The 22038-nt window shown below is 42.3% G+C and overlaps 1 long non-coding RNA gene across 1 annotated transcript; it reads left to right on the top strand.

The window, feature by feature from the left end:
* Positions 1-19628: 19628 nt before the first annotated feature.
* Positions 19629-20957, top strand: LOC124658260. Its single transcript, XR_006989096.1, has 2 exons — positions 19629-20200; positions 20658-20957. It is a non-coding gene; the product is annotated as an uncharacterized LOC124658260 (long non-coding RNA).
* Positions 20958-22038: the final 1081 nt, after the last annotated feature.

Raw genomic sequence — 22038 nt, 5'->3', positions numbered from 1 at the left:
GGGCCACCATACGCCATGTTTTGGCCGTTTTCGTCGGGCTAGGTGGCCTCAAAAATGAGAAAAAAACGTTTTGACATGCACAACGGACAGACCCAAAATCGTCGGCCATGGTACACCAGCAACCACGGCGCGACTTCAACTTCGTCGGCCATGGAAACTTTTCTTGTAGTGATTATAGGCAGCTCATGTGGCACTAATTACTATGAAGAACATGAGAGAAATAGATCAAGATACTGCCACAAACCCGTAGTCCAGAGGTGGACTACTCCCTCTTGGTTATGGTTATGATCAAGACGTTGGACAAGGTGGAGATCCCTCCAGCAGTGATCCCGGTGGAGTTTCCCCCTCCAATCTTCTCCGAAGAAGCCTCCATTTTGGTGTTTCTGTCTTTCTGCAGCGCTCCCCTCCCGAAAACTCTTCGGGGCCATATATATAGTCGTTTAGGGCAGAATGCATCGATGGGCGAAAGATTCAGGGAAATCGGACGATCGAGGTGCGAACGGAGGTGGGTGGCGGGGCCAGGAAGTTGGGCCGCGCCACCTGGCCTCGCTCGTTACTTGGGCCTCTCCAAGTGAGCTCCAAAACTCCATTATGTTCCTCCCGGTGAAAAAATGATGCTCCAAAAATCCCATGTCAATTTGATTCCGTATAGGTCTCTCAAAGTGAAAAATACGCGAAACAGGGTTTTCCTATTTTGCAGGGTTATAAACCAAATAAAGGGGATCATTGGTAAATCCCCATAAATCAATGTAAAACATGGTATTATCATCATATATGTTGCAAATATGTGGGAATTCAATATGATAAAGGACAAAGTTCATGTATGCATTTTACATGCATCAACAACCCAATCCACCCTAACTAGTGCGTGTATTACAACATCCCAACAAAAGAAACTCAACTTTCAGCCAAAGCCCACCTAAGTGCATCTCCAACACCCGCTGCAAATTTCGGCGTGCGAAAATTGTTTTTCAGCGCCGAATTAGCTGTTTGCAGCACGCGCGGTTGCGATAGGTTTTCCAGGCGCTTGAAACTTTAGCGTGCTACACTTCGCGGTTTTCCAGCGGTTGTAAAATGCAGCGTGCGCTGTGTGATGACTGTGAAATATGCCACTTTTTCTCGTGTTTAAACCTTTAGCTAAGTCAATAAATTGACTAAGTTTCCCTCTCAATGTGCTACTAATGGCTATTTATTGTAAAGATGTGAATCTCTTCTATGTTTGAATGGTATGCAGGAAATCACATCATAATGGCAAATGGACCTAGAATAACTAAAGAAAATCGAGTCACAAGTACGGCAAAATTGACCAGACGTCGAAAGGCGGTTCCAAAGAGTTTAGCGGACATCGGTACGGGCAAGCCCGACCCGTACCGTCCACCCGTACTGGCCACCGAAGCCTTCCCGAGGCCAAGCCCTATAAGTTCTGTGAAGGACCCGATGCCAAAGAGAGAGCCATTCGTCGCCAACCAGAGCCGCCATCCATCATATCCATCTACACCACATCGAAGGAGATACACCATCATAGTTCATCCATTCCATCTCCCATCACCTTCATAGCCATATCCATCACCATTGTAATAGATATCTCCTTGAGAATTGACGACCATTGTAATAATATTGTGATTTCAATCCCAGTATTTGCTATAATGATTTATATCTTTGCTTGATATTATGTGTGGTTAGTCCTCACGGGATGCGGTTGGGGTGAATCCTTGCATCGTTTATATTCATCTAATATCATAAATATGTGTAAGAATTGAATATGAGTTTTGCAATCTTGTATCCCTATATTTTTGCCTCAATTCGATGATCTGCATGTACCCATGTCTATCGGATCGACTGAGGGAAGAGGTGAGATGAGTGGAGAACGGCATGCTACCGTGAAACCTTAGTGATAGAAAGGGGAAAGTAACGGTACATGTTTAGTGATTCATTCGGTATCAATGACACAATCATCTAGCTTAATGCTTTGGTCTATATTCATGTACTTAATAATTGTTGTTACTCGTGGCTTTGGGAACAATGGTTGGACCAAGAGGCTCTTGTCATTTCTAGACATAAATTGGGCAATTCGGAACTACCGGATACCCGAACCCAAAATTCCAGGTACCTGAATTTTCGGGCTTCTTTTTATCTTGAGATTTTCGGGTGTCAATTTGTAAAACCTGAAATTCCATAAACCCGAATTAGCCCACACAAAAATTCAGGTAAACCTGAACGCTCACCGTGTAACTATCCAAAACCTGCATGAAGGAAATAAATGGATATGCACTTTCATGTATGGTGAACCTTGGACGCATGAGCATCACAATATGTGGAATCTGTTGCAGCGTATACAACCCCTTCTTCCTAGATCTTGGCTCATGGTAGGTGATTTTATTGAATGCATGTGGCAGCAAGAACACAACTTTAAAATGAGAAAATTCGGGGAACGAATGTATGACATCCGTGAAGTTCTCTCAAAATGTGATCTCCATGATCCGGGATATAAGGGTAGACCTTGAACGTATGGCAATGAACAACCTAGTCAAAATAATGTCAGAGTGTGGCTTGACAGAGCCGTTGCAGGCTTGATTGGTCCAATTTGTCCCCTAATGCACATGCAAGTCATTTAGCTTCATCGCGCTCTGATCATTGTCCCATTTTTTACATCTCAACTATGTTGTTGTGTGAGAAGTGATCCTCATATTCATAAGTATGAAACATACTGGAAATAGAAGCTTCTTTGGCTGACGGAATCCACACGACATGAACCATGCACAAAACACCAAGTGACATGGGCAAGATTTCTAATAATATAAAAGATGTGATGGTGTCCATGCATGCTTGGAGAGGAAGAGCTATTGGCTCAATTCCCAGAAAAATAGAAAAAGGAGGACGACGGGAAAGGTTCGGTTTCAGGGTAGACTAGAACAGCAAATGACAAGCTATAAAAAATAGTGCAAAACTCGATGAGCTTCTGTAGAAAGAAGCGACAACATTCAAGAATCTATTGCAAAACTCGATGAGCTTCCGAACAAAGAAAATATACGATGTCGACAACATTCAAGAATCTCTTGACTTATATCAAGGGGACAAAAACACAAGGTTCTTCCATCGTAAGGAAACATGGAGGCAAAAGAAAAACAAAATAGAGAAGCTACAGGCAAACAACGACGATGTAATCTCAGTACAAGTACAACGAAGAGTCGAAGACCCTAGCAACTGATATATTCAAGGATTTGTATACTGCTTGTTGGATAACTGTTGGTGAATCTGTTGTATGACATGTTGGGTTGTCTTCTTGTTCTCTGTTGTGGCCCATCTAGCCTAGCCCAGTTCCTGACCTATATAAGGTGCTTCTATCTCAGAGTTTTGTAACTCTAAGAAGAGAGAGTTCCTCCCTCCAGGCACCATCTATCCCTACCTCAGGTTAGGCCCTCACCTCTGTCCACATGGCATCAAATCAAGGGGCAGTAAGGGAAACGTCAGGAAGGACTGCTGATCTAGAAGCCTAGACTATTGCGACAACTAGGAGGTAGAGGAAGGGAGTAGGCTGCTGCGGTGGCTGGGAGGAAGAGGAAGGGAGCAGGCAGCCGCGGCGGCAAAGAGGGGAAGGCAATGACAAGTAAGGAGACAGACAGGGTATCCTGTGGGTAAGCCCTTTGGTATTTATGAGAGGTTAGTTTGGTGTCAAACTTGATGGGGTTGGGGAAGGCAGTAGCACAGCAGTGCATGCAAGCATGGGGACAACGGGGATTTTACCAAGGCTCTGGAGAACTAGCAGAACTTATCACTACCAAAGGAAATGGAGGAGGATCTGCTGGAGGGCCGGGGGAGCAATCGTTCCCCATACCAGCATTGGTTAGAAACTCGAGCTGTTGGTGACTGAAATCAAGTTTGATGGAGTGACCAACTATCTCCGGTGGTCAAGGAGGGCGTTGTTGATTTTGAACTTGAAAGGGATGGATGAATGTGTGAGTGCTGAAGCTGAAGAACTAGCAGACAAGACCGGTCCTGAATGGAAGAAGTTGAATGCCATAAATTCTCTAATTGTGGCATGGTTGCTTAACTCTTTGGTTCCTAACATTGCTGCTTCTGTATAGGCACTCACAAAGGCTTCAAAGGTATGAGACACCCTATCAAATCTCTATTCTAGAAAGGGGAACACTATGTTGATTGCTGAGATTGAGGATAAAGTGCATGACTTGCAACAAGGAAAAAAACTGTGATGGCATATGTGGCTAAGTTACAACATCTTTGGGGAGATTTAGATCATGTTGATCCTCTAGAACTTTCCCATGGGGAATGCATGACTGCTGCTGCGAGCTGGATTGAACGCCGGTGGGTCATGAAGTTCTTGAAAGGTCCTAGTCAAAATTTTGAGGGGAGAATGGCTGCTTTACTGCACCAAACCACTACCCCTTCTCTCAAAGAAGCCATGGCAGCTATGTCCAAAGAGGAAGTTCGTCTGAATATGTCAAAGGGCAGCGGTTCTGCCCCTCATCCGAACTTCTACACAACCGAGATACATGAGATGAGAGACTGCTATACTTATGGACAGAAGGAACACTTGAAGCATTAGTGTACCTCCTTTGCTACACCCGGTAGGAGGAGAGGAGGATACACACATGGCAGAGGAAGCTACATAGGAAGAGGTGATGGTAGAGGTGGTGGACAGTATGGCAGAGGTGGTGGACAACCATATGGACAACAATATGGCAGAGGTGGTGGACAACAATATGGCAGAGGTGGTGGACAACCATATGGACATCAGTATGGCAGGGGTGGTGGACAGCAGCACGCTACATCACCCAAGGCACATATGGCAGCAGCTTTAGAGCCAACTACCAGTACTTCTCAGGGACAATCAAAGGAAGAAGGACAAAATGAAGCAACCTTTGGGAACTTTGCTCACTATGTCTACAAATATGAAGGTAATATTGATAGCGTGTATATAGCCACCCATAATGTTAATTCATATTGGATTCTTGATTCCGGAGCATCCAAACATGTTACTGGGAATATTAGTGAGTTTGACTATTATACTCAGTACCCTCCCACACATAGAGGCACTATCCAAACAATAGATGGCACAACACAATCTATAAAAAGGGAGGGTTCGGTGCAATGTACACCAAACATAAAATTGTCATTAGTTCTACATGTTCCTGCTTTTCTAGTAAATCTGTTGTATCTAAGTGCCTTAATTGATTAGCAGGACTACCGTATAATAGTTGATAGATATTTGTGTTTAATTCAGGAAAGAGAGAGCAACAAGAAGATTGGGACTGCAACCAGACAAAGAGGTCTTTGGCACATAGATCGTGACAAGATGGGGCATGATGCGAGTTTTGTGCTTGCTGCGATTGTTGGAGGAAAGGAGAGTATGACAGTGGTTCATCATTGTCGAATGGGCCACATGGCGTTTGATAAAATGTTTTGAGTTTTTCCTAATGTAATGGATGAAGTGGACAAAACCAAAATATGTTGTGATGCTTGCGAATATATGCTAAGCATACGAGAACCTCTTACGTTAGTAGAGGGATCAGAAGTGTGTCCCCATTTGTGTTAGTGCACTCCGATGTATGGACGTGTCATGTTGTGTCTGTAAGTGGCATGAAGTACTTTGTGACTTTTATTGATTGATATTCCAGAATGACTTGGATCTATCTTATGCGTCACAAAGATGAAGTGTTCACTTGTTTTCAGAGTTCTTGTGCCTATGTGAAAAACCAATTCAATGTTCAGGTGCAAGTGATCAGAACTGATAATGGTACTGAATATATCAACAAACCTTTTGCTGCTTTCTTATCTTCACAAGGTATATACTGCACCAGATTTCATGTCCTGACACCCCGCCCAAGAATGGAGTTGCTGAGCAGAAGAATATAGGCACATTCTTGAAGTGGCTCGATCTCGTATGTTTACCACGAATGTTCCCAAATTCTTATGGAGTGAGGGAATTATGATTGCTACGTATTTGATCAACAGAATGCCTTCAGATATTCTAGGTATACAATCTCCTTGCCAACTCCTTCTAAATAACAATGAATTTTTTGTGCAACCCAAACTCTTTAGCTGCACATGTTTTGTAAGGGATTACATGCCATCCGTTGGCAAGCTAGATCACCGGGCTATCAAATGTATTTTTATTGGCTATTCCTCCAGACAGAAGGGTTACAAGTGTTGGAGTCCCACTGACAGGAGGACATTTGTAAGCATGGATGTTATGTTTCGCGAGTCAAAACCATTTTATGGCGGTGAGAGTGATCTTAGTGGCTTGTTCCAGGAGCTTGACCATCTTGGTGATGCTCAAGAGGGGGAGAACCAGATTGGAGACCAACACCAGCAAGGTGGTGACCAACATCAACATCAATAAATTCATATTGCTGCGGAGATTCCTGCAATTCCTGGTACACCTACACCACCTAGACCCGTACAACCACAAAGATGGCTACAGAATCCACTTGTGTACTCCAGAAGACAAGTACAAGGGGGACAAGTATATGCATCGAAGGAGCAACAAGACCAGGGACAGGGAGCAACCCATTGGACCTGAAAATCAAGGAAGCTCAAGCGTAGATTCTGCTGAAGAGAATCAATCTCATACTGAGTCCAATAATAGCCTAGACTTGCCAATTGCAATAATGAAATGGATAAGGAAAGTTGGGCCCCCAAAGCAACATAGTTATGATGACTATGACGTAGGAAATTATATTTCTTACAAGGCATTGTCACCCTCTTTTTGGGCTTTTGTTGCTTCGCTGCAAAATGTATATGTTCCTAAGGATTGGAAGGCGGCCAGTGTGGTGACCCAGCATACCACTGCATGGTGTAGTATGCAAGTCGTTGACATAACACCAATGAAACACCGTTCCACTAGTATTACATCGATCAGAGTGGTACAACAGAAACATAAGCGGGTCCAAGGCATGTCTATAGAATTACAACACCGACTCTTTACAGAAGATCAACATAGCCTCCTACTTTACAATGAGGTAAGACTGTAAATGAATTCCAGAAGAACGACTCGTAGTCTAATCTTATCACGAACTCTACTTGTAGAGGTTTTGACTAGCTATAGTGGATATGAATAGAATCTAGCTAAATAGGAGCTAGGTTTAGGAAGCTAGTTCCCTTCTATTGCTAATCTAGGTTTTCTCCTTGTTGGATGTGGTATTTGACTCTTCTGTCAGGGTCCTGTCCCTTGAAGTAGTTGTTGACTCCTCGGCCTTCGAGTTGCACTGTAGATCCTCCTTTGATGCCTCCATATCTAAGCAGGGGATTTAAGGTGGGATGAGTACGAGCGTACTCAACAAGTTCATTATAGGAAATAGGTGTTTAATGCACTAGCTACAACCATGGACCAGAAAGTCCAAGGCAATGCAGGATTTTGTAAACATTTCTTGAAAAGGTTGCTTTTATTCTAAAGAGCTATGTCCGTCAGCCTTCACCGGTTTACTAGAACTTCATGGAGTTCCTTTCCGGCCACGTTCGCAGTTCCATAACCCGGAACAGGGAGTGACAGGTCACGATTCATTACACTCTGCAGAGGTGTGTTGCATGCTTTACCCATAAGAGATCTTAACCTTGTTGCCAACCGAGTCTAGTTCTCGTCCACACTTCCGTGGTGTGAGGCCAGGTATAAGGTCCTAGTCAATATTGTATTCCTCCACGACCTCGCACACCCACCCTTTGTTGCAATTCCGACCTTAGGTCCTCGCCGGTCTTGTATCACTTGGATACCTTCCGACCTCGACAACTATCAGGTTTCGCGACCTTGATACCTTCGCCGGTCATTGCAACCCATCATAGATCGCATTACCGTGGGGACTTAAAGGTTCCCCACCCCTCCGGTTGTTCTCGCAAGACACAACTGCTACGGTAAACGCATCCGTTGATGTACGAGAGGAAGAAACACACTTGACTACTCCGTCCCACTCCAGATCTTATGGTTAACACGGTTGTTACGGCACACTAATCATTGGACGACATTTGTTGTTAATCCTAGATGGATACAAACCCATTGCAATGGAACCTCCACCATACTCACACCATGGTTCCATTGCCCACCACATAGTCATATTCATAGTTATGAAATTAGCATCTTTGCTTTTCATGCAAGAATGATAAGTATAGTACTTTGCAAGTAATTTGATAAAAATACTCAAAGTAACATGAGCAAGCGATGAACTTGCCTTTCTTGACTGCAAGATTATGCAGGCAAGATGTTCGATACGCAATAACTCCAAATTCTGAAATAACATCATCGTCCGGTAAGGACGATGTTTAAAAGATTGGAAGGATGCAATTATGCATATGCATGTATGAGATGCAATCTAAGCGTGACCTAACCACGATGATTTAGGATTAGTGAGTTGATATGATTTCTTTGGGCTGTGTTGCATTTTTAGAGTGATTCACAAACTAGATTCTTATTAAGGGTTGATTACTTGGTATCATAAACAAGTAGTGCAATATATCATAACAATAATATTAGTGGCACGCAACAATAAGATTTGGTATAATCCTAACATGTAATGAATAGTTGTTGGTTTTAGTACTATATGGCATGGTTAATGATTGCTTATCATATACTTCACAAGAATAACTTTTGAAGAACATGTTCTTTGATAAAGAACAAGTATGACAATTGGGTTTGTGGTGTTATGGTTCCAATTAGTTTCTGGAGTAAGGATTAGATGTATCCCAACAAAGTTGGATTCATCAGCATCTAGAGCTTGCATGGTTTTGGTTAAGTGTAAGTATCGTAATCAATTAATTATACATGGTTACTAGCAAGGTTGGTTATATCTTACTGTTGATAGATAGCTAGGGTTTATAGGTCCTATTAGGCAGGGTTGATGGCTACTCCTTATTTACTTCAAAAAAATAACTTTTGAAGAACATATTACTTAAGTACTAAGAAGTATTTCAATTAAGGTTGAGGTTGTCTAGGGTTTGCTATTGGATCCACTAAGTATGGAATGGTTGATTCCTAAATAGGATGGTTGATGACCCACAAGTATAGGGGATCGCAACAGTCTTCGAGGGAAGTAAAACCCAATTTATTGATTCGACACAAGGGGAGCCAAAGAATATTTGTAAGCCTTAACAACGGAGTTGTCAATTCAGCTGCACACTGGAAACGGACTTGCTCGCAATAGTTTATCGGTAGCAACAGTTTTATAGCGATAGCGATAGTGAAATATAAGCAGCAGTGTAATAAAGACAGCAGTAGTGATTATAGTAAACAACAAGATTAAAATCCTGTAGGCATAGGGATGGATGAATGGGCGCTGCATGGATAAGATAACTCATGTAATAATCAAGACTAGGCATTTGCAGATAATAATAAAATAGTATCCAAGTACTAAATAACCATAGGAATGTGTTCCGCATATAGTCGTACGTGCTCACAATGAAAAACTTGCACAACATCTTTTGTCCTACCAGCCGGTGGCAGCCGGGCCTCTAGGGAAACTACTGGTAATTAAGGTACTCCTTTTAATAGAGTACCGGAGCAAAGCATTAACACTCCGTGAACACATGTGATCCTCATATCACAGCCTTCCCTCCGGTTGTCCCGAGTTCGTCACTTTGGGGCCTCGGGTTCCGGACAGCAATATGTGTATACAACTTGCAGGTAAGATCATAAAACAATGAATATCATCATGAATCAATAACATGTTCAGATCTGAAATCATGGCACTCGGACCCTAAGTGACAAGCATTAAGCATAACAAGTCGCAACAATATCATAAAAGTACCAACAATGGATACTAGGCACCATGCCCTAACAATCTTATGGCTATTACATGAACAATCTCATCCAATCCCTACCATCCCCTTCAGCCTACAGCGGGGATTTACTCACACATGGATGGGGGAAACATGGATGGTCGATGGAGGGGCACCGGTGGCGATGATGGCGATGATCTCCTCCAATTCCCCGTCCCGGCAGGGTGCCAGAACGGAGTTTCTGATCCCGAAATAGGGTTTTCGATGGCGGCGGAATTCTGGATGTATTCTGAAAAATTGGTCGAACTCCCGTGCGTTTTTAGGTCAAGGGCTTTAACTAGTCCAGAGGGGAGCGCCGGGGGCTGGCCGAGGTGGCGTCCCCATGTGGCGGCGCGGCCATGGGCCCACCGCGCCGCCACGTGGTGTGCGCGCCTCGTGGCCCCCCTCCGTCATGTCTTCTAGCTCCGTGGGTCTTCTGTAAAAATAGGCCCATTGCAATTATTTCCGGGGATTTTCCTGAAAGTTGATTTTCTGCACAAAAATAAGACACCAGGGCAATTCTGCTGAAAACAGAGTTAGTCTGTGTTAGTTGTATCCGAAATACACAAATTAGAGGCAAAACAATAGCAAAAGTGTTCAGGAAAGTAGATACGTTTTGGACATATCAATGGTTCATAATTCCTTGGTACTTGTAGGGTTTAGTGGAATATGATTATGTAATGCAAATTATTTGGCATAGTTGCTAATTACGGATCTATGAATGTAAAGAAGGTTAGAAGATCACATACTATAACCTAGGGTTTAGGTTTAGTGGCAAGTTAGGGTTCACAGGAAATAATGGAGCTAGGGTTCATAATGGAATTAGGGTTTTAGAGTTTCACATGAAATGATAAGGTTGTAATTTCATTCAACAAGGAATTAGGACTTCCTATTAGTAATGTAGTTCTTAAGTTATTACTTGGTTATAAAGTTGCATTTATTATTAATCTTGAAATCAAATAATAATGGTCTTAGCAATTTTATTATTTTTAGAAGATTAATAATTAGGATCAATACCATTTTGGGTTTAAATCCCTCTAATAAGGATTTAACAAGATAATAGATAAATAAAATTAGTTTTACTGTTTTCTTTATATACTTACTGGTTTTTATTTAATTTAGAAACTTTTCTTAATTATTGAATTTTATTTGAATTTAGAATTAAAAGAAAAGACTTAATTAATAAGTATTAAACAATTATATTTTTATTGGATAGAGTTTACTTTTATAAGAATTTTTATATCTCATTTTATTTTTCTGAGCTAAGATGAATTTTATATTTATCTTCAAAGTTTCAGCATTTTATGGGATTTAAATTTAAAAGAAAATTACTAAAGCTACCCGGTGACTCTACCCACACAGTCACGGACTGGTGGGGCTAGACCATGTCAGCCGCCATGCAGCTTTAATCGAGTCAAATATGCCGATGTGGCAAGGCTCACGGTGGCCGGCGGGCAGTGAGCGATGGTTGCCGGCGATTCCGGGTTCCCGCGGGGTGGTGTGGGGGCTCATTAGAACAAGCACGCCAAGGCAATGCTAGTGGTGGTGGCGCCGCTCCGGTTTGGTCACCGGAGCATGGCCGGTGGCGTGGTACTGCAGCAACGGACATGGGTGAACGGCGCGGCGACACTACGGCGGGCGAGGGAGCAAGGCAAGCAGGCTATGCGGTAGAGTGGCTCATCGCGAGTATGACGGTCGTGTCGGCGAGGCTTGCGGTGGTATGGTTCGCTGGATTTCATGATGCCGGCCATCGGAGATATGAGGTCGATGGTGACGCTCGCCCCTGCTCGATTCCTTTTGCAGGCAGAACAAGTCGAGCATGGCGGAGACGATGGTGGTCACGACGAGGTCTGGGGCTTCCCCAATCGACGACGATGGTCGGAGTCTGAGCATGCTAGGGTTTCGATTTGGGGATGAAATAGAGCAGAGGAGCGGAATTGGAGGCTTCCGCTGCGTTTTATAGGGCCTTCGGTGTGCGCTGGCGGTCAGCAACAGCGGCGGCAACCGCGAGACATGGCGTTGGCGTTGAAGTGGCAAGCTGCTGTGCGTGTGGAGGAGGAGACGAAGACGACGACGACGACGCCCTCCTCGTTCTTATCCGAGGCGAAGGGGTACGTGGGATGTCTGGGTCGTGGTGTTGGGCTGTGTATTGGGCTGCGGTGGCCTGCTCTGGCTGGATAGGTAAGCCTGGTAGGCCTCTTCTCCTCTCTTTTCCTTTTTCTGTTTTTATTTTATGTTTTGTAATTCTATAATTCAGATTTGAATTCTTTTCTATTTTGCAGATGTTGGTAATTATTTTAACTTGGAAAATACCTCCTACATAATAACTACAATTTGAGACATACTATTTTGATTGTTAATAATTTGATAGTTTCAACATACATAACATTTTAATTAGGTATGTTAACAAATATAAATTCCCTTTTCTTTCTTTTGGAATTCCAAGTATTTATAATACTTATAATACTTTTTAATAGTAGATGATATATTTACTTTGATTTATCTAGCAATAATTGATTAATGAATTGTGATCTTAATGCTAGTTTCCTATTTTAGAATAGGATTTCAAGGGTGTTATTTCTTGTGTCATGAGTTTTCTAATTCAAAGAGGTGATCTAGTGGTATGATTTCATATGCTAAAATATCTCTAAGGACTTGATTTCTTATTTGAGAATGTTGGCACTTGCCTGTTATTTTATGTGCATACCTATGTGCCAATGAATTGGAAATTCTACTAAAACTCCTTCCAAGTTTAGCACCATCATTATAGTTTAGTAACACCTTAAAATACCTAGAGTAGATACTACTCTCCTGATGGTTTGATCTTGGTTATAAGGATAAGTGATTGATCCCACACATGGTTTTAATTATATTATTTAGTACTAATTGATTCTTATGTTCCATAATTGAAGCATAAGATTTGACTAGTGAGCAATTCTAGGGTTCTAATTATATTCACCTAATGGCACATGGTTTGGAACTCAAATGTGGACTAGGTTTATAGTTGTGATCACCCAAGTGATACACAGACTAGAATTGAGGTATGGTTTAGGGTTTTACTTGTGATCATCAAGTAATTCACAAGTTAGTTTGAGATATGGGTATAGGTTCTATATGTGATTTAACACCATATTACTTTGGCTAGGGTTGCTCTTCCTCCCAACTCATAGGATGGTTCCATCAAAGATCAGTTAGGTTGGTATAGGGCTGAACTATGCAAGAATTTGTTACTATTCAGTTGTTTCTCTAATTAACACATTGGAAATGGTTTAGGGTTGCTAGTAGTTCCCCTATGATTTTATGTGCTGGATTATATCTGCTTAACCCACTAAGGTTTAATTGGTAATTATATATCTCCAAAGTATGATCATGGATTAGACATGATCAACTTGTTCTAAATATCTCTACCTCAAGTTCTTAGGGTTTATGATCATTATTTAATTGATAATGATATTTTTTTTGGCTTCCTATGGTACCTCTCATGAACTAGGTTTCTCACTTCTAAGATCAAGTATTGTCTTGATCAACTAGGTATAGTACTTTTATTTTACTTTCTTGGATGGACATAGCTATGGTTGCCTCAATAGTTTATATCGCAGGAGAATGCCTGAGACATCCACTTAGAGTTCTTCTCAAAGAATGATGATTTAATCATCAGGTTCTATGAATAGTTCTCTCCATCAAATTCAAGTGTTTCCTCAACTAACTTGAGTGTAACACCATAGCTTGAGCTCTCTTATATAGGAATGGTTTATTCTAGGGTTTATGGTGTACTCACAAGATCTCATTAGGTATGAAAGGGTTAAGTTTCCACTGGATAACTTAGTTGAACTAGTCTCTACTTTACTTCATCAATTCATGGATATGATCTTATTCCATTTGATATTAGGTTATCTCACCACTTCAAGATGAAATGGTTTATCTCCTAATACTTTAGTTCAAAGGTTGTCCTTGATTCTTAATTAGTAAAACTAATGTTGGTATCTATGGTTTCTCTCATTTGGGAAGGACTTTAATAATAACCTAAGGTTAGGCTCCATAGAGAATGATGTGATCATCAATATCTATGTTTGACATAAATGGGTTCTCTCTCTAGGGAATGTCTTGAATAATATCCTAGTGTTCCTCTTAAAGATGATGATTTGAGCACATGGATGTATATCCAAAGTTTAGCTCAAGGTTTGTCATTGCTTCTCTAACAAATAATATAGAACTCTCTCTTCTCTAGATTGTGACATATCTTACTTTGGATAGAGGGGAATATAATGAATGAAAACTAGGGAACAATACTAGTGTGGATTTCCTTGTCATGAATCCAAGATTAAAATGGAATGGATAACATGAGGTTCATGGTAGGAACATGTATCAGTTTAAGACATGGAAAAGATAAGTCAAGAATAGTTCCTCCATTTTATTGTTACCTGATTTGTAGTTGAATAAATGTTCATATGTTATGGCAAGTATTACCATATTATGATCTTTTATAAGATCAAGCAATTAATCCTTGATTAATGTGTTGTTGTGTTGGTTTTAGTTCCATTTGATCTAACCCCTTAGATCAAATTGTCTCTACCCAAAACAAGGTTTTAACAAAGGTCACATTGAGGTTTATAGCGCTTGACTTGATGAGCTACTTCAATTCCACCAAGGTCAAGTGAAACTTCAATTACTGTGACTATTTTACTTTAAAGCGCGAAAATTCCCCGGATTTTCTATGCATGAATGCAATGCACACATCTGTTTCCTCTCTTTTTGTAACCCCAAATTCTGGGATATTACATCCAGGTTGGACCCAAGATGGTGCAATGCAATGATGAAAGAGCTAGAGGCTTTGAACAAAAATAAAACATGGTAATTGACATATCTCCCTAAAGGAAAGAATGCAGTATGTTGTAAGTGGATCTATTCTGTGAAACAAAATGCAGAAGGAAAAGTGGAGAGATATAAGGAAAGACTTGTGGCAAGAGGATATAGTCAGACTTATGGCATTGGCTATGATGAGACCTTTGCACCAGTGGAAAAAAGAGCACTGTCAAAATATTAATCTCTTCTGCAGAAAATTTCGGATGGCCCTTGCATCAACTTGATGTAAAAAATGCCTTCTGCATGGTGATCTTCAAGAGGAGGTGTATATGGAGATGCCACCAAGATTTGTCACAAGAAATCACTATATGGGCTCAAACAATCTCCACGGGCCTGGTTTGTCAGGTTTAGACAAGTGGTGTGTGGCATGAGATATGGTCAATGCAATGGAGACCATACCTTATTTTGCAGACATTCTAAGCAGAAAATCACTATCCTTGCAGTGTATGCCGATGATATTATTATCATGGGAGATGATGATGTGGAAATCGCAAAACTGAAAGGATGCTTGAGTCAAGCCTTTGAGGTGAAAGATTTGGGAAAACTTAAATACTTCCTTGGAATAGAAGTTGCAAGATCGTCAAAAGGGATATCACATCTCAAAGAAAGTATACCTTGGATCTCTTAGATGATATGGGCATGATGGGGTGTCGAGTGGCTTCAACACCTATTCACCAAAATAATAAAATAATAGTAGAGTCTGGAGAACCCATAGACAAGGAGAAATATCGAAGACTTGTTGGAAGACTAATATATTTATGCCACACGAGACCAAATATATCATTTGCAGTGAGTGTAGTGAGTCGCTATATGCATGACTAGAGCGATGGAGACTTGGAAGTAGCTCAAAGAATCTTGAGATACTTGAAGGGCACTCCGGGAAAAGGATTGTGGTTTAAAAGTAATGGACACCAAAATCTAGATGGATATCATGATGCAGATTGGGCTAGCTGCTTAGATGGTCGAAGATCCACCTAAGGGTATTGTGTTTTTGTTGGTGTTATGGAAATCAACAGCCGAAGCAGAGTATAAAGCTATGTTACAGGGCCTGGGTGAAATGTTTTGGGTACGAAACTTTCTAAGAGAGCTGAAAATTTTAAGGCAAGGAAGCTTGAAAGTGTGGTGTGATAATACGACTGCCATAAACATAGAAAACAACCTTGTCCAACATGAGCGAACTAAACATGTGGAGATAATCAGGTTATTTATTAAAGAAAAGATTGATGCAGAGATTATCTCATTAACTTATGTGAGATCAGGGTGACAAGTGGCAGACTGTTTAACAAAAGGGCTGGACTCAAAGGAGTGCAATCTTGTTTGTGCCAAGATGGGGATGATTGCCATTTATAAACCATTTCGAGGGGGAGTGTTGGATAACTCTTGGTGAATCTGTTGTATGACCTGTTGGGCTGTCTTCTTGTTCTCATTTGTGGCCCATCTGGCCCAGCCCAGTTCCTGACCTATATAAGGTGCGTCTATATCAGAGTTCTGTAACCCTAACAAGAGAGAGTTCATCCGTGCAACCACCATCTATCACTACCTCAGGTTAAGCCCTCACCTCTGTCCATACTGCCCATACTGATGTAAAACCAGGAATTATCGCTGACCTACTGCAGAACAAAATAAACGGTCAGATTTTAATGAAGGATTGTGTGCTGACATCAGTAATCAAGAGCTCAACTTTGCTCTGTTCCACACCCGTCCAACAAAAAGCGCTTGGGCCTGATGGCTACCTAGGTAGTTTTTTTCAATGAAATTAAATACTTTCAAAGAAGATGTGACTGGGGCAGTTAATTTTTTTTTTGAAGAAGAAGAAACAATGCCGACGCAGGGTGAATGAAACTTCTATAGTACTCATCCAAAAGAACAAGAACCCCATGTCCCTGAGAGGTTATAGAACCACGGCTTATCTAACACCGCCTATAAAATCTTATCCAAGTGCCCCGTAAATCTCTTACGACCCTTGCTCCAGGATATTATCTCTACAACTTAGAGAACATTCATCCCGGGTCGTATGATAATTGACAAAGCGATCATTGCCTTTGAGTGCATCCATGCCTTGCAAAATGGTTCACCTAATGCAGGAAAAAAAGTTCTTTTAAATTGGATCTTATCAAAGTTGATGACCAAGTGAGTTTTTGTCCCTCCAGGGGCCTAAGACAGGGTGACCCTTTATAGATCGCCAATTCTTTTCTTATTTGTTGCGGAAGGCCTGACCTCTCTTATTCATCATTGAATTACTGAAGGCAACATGGAGGAATTGAAAATGTGCAGAAGAGGACTGGGAATCTCGCATCTTCTCTTCGCTGACGATAGCTTATTATTTTTCAAAGCTAATGCATAACAAGCAAGAATCAATACAACTCTCCAAGCATATGACGTGAGCACTCGACAACTTCTCAGCCCGGCGAAGTGCTCTCTTATGCTGGGTCACAATGTGACTTAGGGGGGCTATTGTGGCATCTACTTTAAATGTTGAGAACACATATGTCGAAGAAAAATATATTGGCCTCCCGGTTCCGGAGGGGCGAATGAAGGATGATAAATTTCAACCTACAAAAGAAACTTCAGATTGAATCGAGAAGTATTCTTCAGGGAAGCAAAAGGCGTCCTAATAAATGACGTGGCTCAAGCCATTCCCACACACGCAATGAGTGTCTTCAAGTTCTCTGTTGGCTTTTGTGTGGATTTAGAAAAAAATAACATTAGAAACTTCTATTGGGGCAATGATATAGACAACAAAAAGGTTCATTGGATGGCATGGGAGAAACTAAACCAAAATCACAAGGTCGTATCAGCTTTAGAGATCTCAGAGATTTTAATCAAGCTTTACTTGCAAAACAAGCTTGGTGCCTCATTGCACATAGCTTATGCGCTTAGCTTCTCAAGGCAAATATTATCCCTCTGATCATTTGATTGATACTGCTTTCATACGGAATTCCTCACAATGTTGGCAAGGCATAGTACATGGAGTGGACCTTGTGAAGTAGGGTAAGATTTGGTGAACAAACATTGGGGAAAAAGTTGATTTGGCGCTATAACTGGATTCCTAAAGGGAGCCTCAAAACAAAGGCGAAAGCATCACATAATAGATGGAAATGGGTTTGATTTGAGCAAGCACCAAAATTGTGGAATGAAGAACTGATTTGAAAAATCTTTTATCTCCCAGATCATTGTACGGGCAGTCAAAGAGTACGACCCCTATTTCCATTGTAGGCCCGATGTCGTTGGTAAGCTAGGCTTCACCTCTTACCAGAAGTGCTCCGCAGCTATTCACATGCTTTCGTATGGTAAGCCTGGTGATATCTTCGACGAGTACCTACGAATGAGTGAGAGCACCCTGCTTTGATTCCATGTACCGGTTTTGCTGAGTCGTTAATGCGGTGTTCGACGAACTTTCCTTGAGAGCCCCAAACTATTGAGGACACTATAGATAGTTGTTGTCGATCAATGATGCTAGAGGGTTTCCGGGCATGATCGGTAACATCGGTTACATGCATTGGAAGTGGAAGAACAATCCATTACCGGAACATATGCTCCTTGTACACCGGATCGGTGAGGTGGAAGTAGTCTTTGTAGAGCCGGGCATGCCCACCGACTCGGTTGCGCGACACATTGGCCAAGCGTCCCTTCGTCGATCCACGGTATACCGGCATCTGCTTGGCATGGTGCTCGTGGAAGATGGATGCCGCAACCACCATGAGTTACAACGTCTCGTTGGACTCCTCGTTGGAAGAGGTGTCAATGCATTCGCTGCGGAGCCTCTCGAGTGATTACCTGATGTCCATCTACGGGGCACCAATAGTGGATCAATAGCAAGTCAAGTTGGCGCAGCATGGCTGAAAATGGCGCCCAAAAAGTTCGCCGGGATCGTACCGCGCAATTGACCGAACATGTACTGGGCGTTGAAGCCGGTAGACGCCCCCAGCAGATGCGTGGCCAACAAGGATGCTAGCGATGTGGGCAAGTCCTCTCCACTACCCCATCTACTCCGACAAGGCGTTGCACGAAGAGACACGAGCTACTGCGACGGTGTGACGGGGCGGCGGTGGAGTGGCGGCAGCGCCCTAGGGATGCAAAAAAGGGGAGTGCGACGCGAGTGAAGGCTTTTCAATTTCGTTGTCCTTGGCCGTGGGACTGGCTAGAAATACAAGGTCACGAGTAGCGTCCACGCCGACGCATTCACGGCACAAATTTGGACCACATTTAGACCCATTTTTTGGTCACGCGGACGCAAACATGTCACTTTGCATCTATTTAGAGATGCTCTTAGGCAGGGAGTATTTTGAGTATTTTCTTAGAAGGTGAGTGGCCCCATGCATTTCGGTTATTAAGGGTGTGCTGTTTGACAACTCTTGCGCTCAATGTGACAGAAAACCAAAACTGATCCCGGGGTATTTCACTCGTGTTCAACCAATACCTGGTCCGCTCCTCTACATATGCATGAAACCTGAATGCTAAGTTTTTTGTTTTCATGATCTCAGCCAGTCAGCCGCCAAGCGTGGAGCCAACTAAAGCTGAGGAGGTTAATGACTTGAGGATACCTCATGTAAAATTGGTACTACTGCTGAATTGTTATGTGCCATGCATCACAGGAAGTTATCTTTACTATTATATTCGAGTTGGTCGTTTGACACTCAACGCGTTTGATGGTCGTCATTGAAAACATCCGGACCATTCAGTGTAATCTCATTGTCTCCGCTTAATATCCAACCGTCTGATCTACTTTTAGCGTAAGCGCGCCCCTCCTTCACGTACTAGCGCTAATGAAGGCACTAATCAATCATCTAAATAAAAAGGAAACTAATCAATACAAATTAATTAGAAAAAATATATTTCCTTGCGCTGCACTGAAATATAGGAATCATTCCTCCCACCTCTTCCTCCCGTCCACGACCCTCCTCGAGCCATCGCCCTCGCGCGCCTCGCCCTCGGTGCTGGCTCCGCCGCGACCTCCACTTCTATCAGCATATGGGTCGTGTTCCCCCACCGAGTCAAGCTAGCTACAGCCACCGATGACATCTAGCGTCTCCCTACTCGAGGCTGCCAAGCGCGAGGTTATCCATGCCGTGGCCGTCCTAATCTAGATCTTCAACCCCAACTCGGGTCCGGCAGAATACAGGGTTCCACCTCCAGCAGCTGACGCAGGAGGGATGTGGAGGCGAGCAGGCTCCGCAGCAGACGTGGCAGCGTCATCTACATCCTATACCGGATCCCCTCCTAATGATGCTTCGATCCCACCAGGCTTCAAGCACGGGGGCGCACTCCGCACTGGGGCAGATGGGAAGGGCTACCTCGCCATGGAGCTGGGCAGTGGCATGGGCCGACCTTGGTGTTGCCCACAGCTTCGCTCCGTCAGCTGCCTTCCTGCTCGACGATGTACACGCGCGCTGCCGGCACACGCGCCATCTCACTTGCTGCTTCCCACAACGTCGCCCGCCGCCAGCACTGCTGAGCCCTTGCTCTTGACCCATCGTCCAGCCGGTCGCCTGCCACCCCAAGGTCTCAGCCATAGACGCCACTGCATCGACTCCGCTGCCCGCCTTTATTGAGCGACTTATCGCCACATACACAAGTAAGCTATCAGTAATGCCAAGATCCGTTAGTTATCACTGCATGAAATCTTGCAGCATGCATGGCATCTTACTCATCCGAGAACCCAAAGATAAGGTTCTCAATGGTACACATATACGTGTTGTTCAATCAGCTCTGTTGGTAATGCAAATTTGGCGAAGGGGGCACACCGAATAATTGACTATGTTGTATAGAATGTACCCGTACATTCTGAATACATCCAGCGCGTTATTTTTTTCCATGACCGTGTCAGATGTATTCAGAATGTTTCTACTTGTTAACAACCTCCTGGGTTGGAGAATTTGGCATTTTGACTGACACAAAAGTAGAATCCTGTAGCTTTCTGGCCTCAAAGCTGTGAGTTAAGATTCATATTACATATTTAGTAAAGTATTTGTATTTCTGAGTGCCGGAAGCTTTTTCTTATTATTACCAATCTTTGGCTTATATGGCTGCAGTTCAGCTTACCGTGGCCAGCAGATCGTCGTGCCGATGAACAAGCAGTCTCAACTCTTGTTCATTGATCTATAATGGTTGCAACATACAAGGTGTTCGCACACACAATTGCCCTTGGAACGCATCGGCAGATATGGCGATACCACATTCAGATTGTTATGGGGGAACTTATTCCTGCAATTTGCTGCTTATTTCTTTCCTTTTGAATTTTTTTGCTTCTTATTTCCAACTGGCTGACTTACCGGATACTCTCCTGTTTTGGTTTAACATCTTCTCAAATTCAAAGCAAATGGCATGTGAAATTGCTTCCTAACCAGGTTTGGTTTCTATTCACATAGTGCCCCTGGTGGTGCGACTTTGGTCAGTCTACATTACCGATACCTTGGTTTCCTTATAATTGTAGTAGCATCCGAAGAAAATGATTAATTCTCACATGTCAGTATTATTAGTGCACAATATTTTTTAAGAAATACCAGACATTATTGTACTTTTCACATTATTGCATTGGCTGCATCAATAGAGATATATGAGGTGACATTAATAGGTACTTTAGGACATGGATTTGAGTGAGAAGAGTCATATGAAGGTGATTTAGGGGAGTGGCGTCACCATCAAAGGATGGATGGTTCTGATGCACACTGCCAATTTGGCGAAATGCAGGTACTTGGGTTCTCTTTATTTCCTGTTTCTCTGTTTTCTGTGCAAATTTCTCATCGTGCTGGTTTTATAGAGTTTGGATAGAGGGTATATGCAAGGGAGGGGGGCTATCAGGTATTACTTTGGAGACTGTGTATATAAAAGGTATTCTGCGAGTTAGGTTGTCGATTTAGCTCAAAACAAACTGTCTTCACGATGTAGTATGGACAGACTACCATAGGAGTTAATGTTGCAAGAAAGAGCGATTGTTGTGTGCCCTCGGTTAGGATTTTTTTTTTCCTAATGGCTATGAGCGTTGGTTGGGAAATGGGGCGGTTATTTTAATTTGATTGCCTTTTACTATCGAAAAAACAAGATAATAAATTTTAAGAAAGCATAGGATGCTTCTGTCAAGAAATCCAACATCACCAAAGCTAAGATTCATTCCGTGAAGGGGAAATTTAAGATGGCAACTTAAACTTATACCCACCTATTTAAGATTCATGCTTCTGTTCAGAGTCCCGAATTGTTTGATAATCTATGCTCCTTTTGCCATGAAACTACTTTTTAATTGTCAGTCAATCTTTTTAGACTCTCCAAGCTATTTGACCACCCTCTCAACTTTTTTGAATTCAATGCTTTTTAGTTAGTACTTCCTGACATTTGCTTGTTTTTATGTTCTCAACTTCATTTCTAAATTAACTATATATGAAAGACATGTACTGAAATCTGTGCCTCATCACTTAT

This window comes from Lolium rigidum, chromosome 5, assembly GCF_022539505.1.
Source record: "Lolium rigidum isolate FL_2022 chromosome 5, APGP_CSIRO_Lrig_0.1, whole genome shotgun sequence".
In the NCBI taxonomy this organism is placed as follows: domain Eukaryota; kingdom Viridiplantae; phylum Streptophyta; class Magnoliopsida; order Poales; family Poaceae; genus Lolium; species Lolium rigidum.
This window is presented reverse-complemented; position numbering and strand designations above follow the sequence as displayed.